At 42.3% G+C, this 1,812-nt stretch overlaps 1 non-coding gene across 1 annotated transcript; it reads right to left on the reverse strand.

Moving 5' to 3' along the window:
* Positions 1-929: 929 nt before the first annotated feature.
* trnar-acg (transfer RNA arginine (anticodon ACG)) lies at positions 930-1,002 on the reverse strand. The gene has a single exon. It is a non-coding gene; the product is annotated as a tRNA-Arg (tRNA).
* Positions 1,003-1,812: the final 810 nt, after the last annotated feature.

A 1,812-nucleotide genomic window follows, 5' to 3' on the forward strand; every position in this document is an offset into this window, starting at 1 on the left:
AGGTTAACTGACAGGGTAATTGCCGAATACGCAACTGATTGGTGTATATTGTGCCTGGTGACTTTCAGACTCTCGTGGATTGAATATGTATAGCATTTATCGGGATTTTTTGATCGATTTCGGAAGTAAAACTGGTTTGGAAACCTAGCTGAAAGTGAATCTGCCAAAGCCAAAGTGATCTTCCTGGGAAACGTCGTTGACCACGGACAAATAGCCCCACGGGATGCGAAATCGAAAGTTACAGGGGACTTTTACACATTGTTGACGAAAAGAGCAGTACTAAGGTTCCCCGCATTGTGTGGTTTTTGCTGAAAGTTTGTGCTGAATGTTAGCAGTGGGCCTATTCCATTCACCGAACTGTTAAAAACAGACAAGAAATTTCAGTGAACACAAGACTTTCAAAATGTTGTTTTTCTCAGAGCAGAGCTGATTGTGAGGAGACATGATTGACGTGTACGAAATAATGAGGAGCAAGGAATTATAGATTGAAGGAAACATTTGCTCTTGATCGATCACCAGGGTTTGTAGATTTCAGATAAGATGCAGAAAGCTTTGAATAGACTGGTAGGAAAACTTTATCAGTCAGCAGGTAGGAGACTCTAGAACTCACACTGTATAAAGATCAGTTGGACAGTTAACCCTTCATTCTTCTCTGATTCCACTGGCCAAAGAGTTTCGAAAAATGCTCAAAGCAGAGCATCACCGCGAGCAACAGTTATTCGATCGGTGGCTTTATGAAATGGAAAGGTGCCCATAACTCACCCGCGCGACTATTCGGCTTCCCTCCTGTGATGACGCTGGGACATTGATTCTCATGTTCTCAGGTACATTTAATGAAGGCATTCTGGTTCCTGCAGATGAGGAGCTCACACCTTATTTCGGGTTTTGAAAAATCAGTTTTTAAGCGGGATTAAAATCTACCCTGCCTGCGAGCCAGGTAGGATTCGAACCTACAGTCTCCTGATTCGTAGTCAGGCGCGTTATCCATTGCGCTACTGGCCCGATGCACAGCCTTTAGAGCCGTGATATTAATACGGACACGGTTAATAGCAGTCATGTTCACCAGTTGAACAAGCAATAAAGATAATCACTGTCACTGCTTCAGTCTAATCTTCATCACCTTTCAAAGCAACGAATTTTCCAAAAAAAAAACACATATGTCCTCATGAAGCTTCCATTCACACTCTGTCTGCTTCGTCATTTAATGGAATGTGATGTGATGAATTTCGAATCCACTTCTTCAGCATCACTGACGGGAACGTGAGCCGAATCACCACATTGTATAAACCAGTTAATTTTCAGAGGTTTCGAGTACATTCGCGACTTTTGTGAATATGCAGGAAAGTGAATACTGTGAACCGAGCAAAAAAAATCCCTTCATGGAAATTAATAAAGTGCAAAGTCAAACATATTAGAACGGCAGATGACGTAAACATTCCTCTGCATCTCTCTGCACAGATGCTTCTCCAAAAATTGACTCTTTGCAGAATTCTTCTTTGTAATTTAGACTGTCCCAGTTGTAGATATTCTTTCAATCCACAAACAAGTATCCTGCTGAAAACTACTTACTTAAGAATAAAATAGTTGACTATCTATTCTACCAGCTGATGTCCCAAAGTTCCGTGTTCCATGTGAATACAAGTTCTTTCAGGTGAAATTGGAGCTCCCAGCCTGAAGTCCCACTGCTTCTTGATGCGTGGGAATTGAAGCCGCCGTCGTTAAGGCGGGAGCTTTTAGCCTCGATATTTCACGCGCCTCTGTATCATCAGAGAATGGCATTACGCTCACCGATTGCATTTTCGCAGCCACATG

This window comes from Chiloscyllium plagiosum, unplaced genomic scaffold (genome assembly GCF_037043375.1).
Source record: "Chiloscyllium plagiosum isolate Xiang-an unplaced genomic scaffold, Cpla_swu_hap1 HiC_scaffold_48, whole genome shotgun sequence".
Lineage (NCBI taxonomy): Eukaryota > Metazoa > Chordata > Chondrichthyes > Orectolobiformes > Hemiscylliidae > Chiloscyllium > Chiloscyllium plagiosum.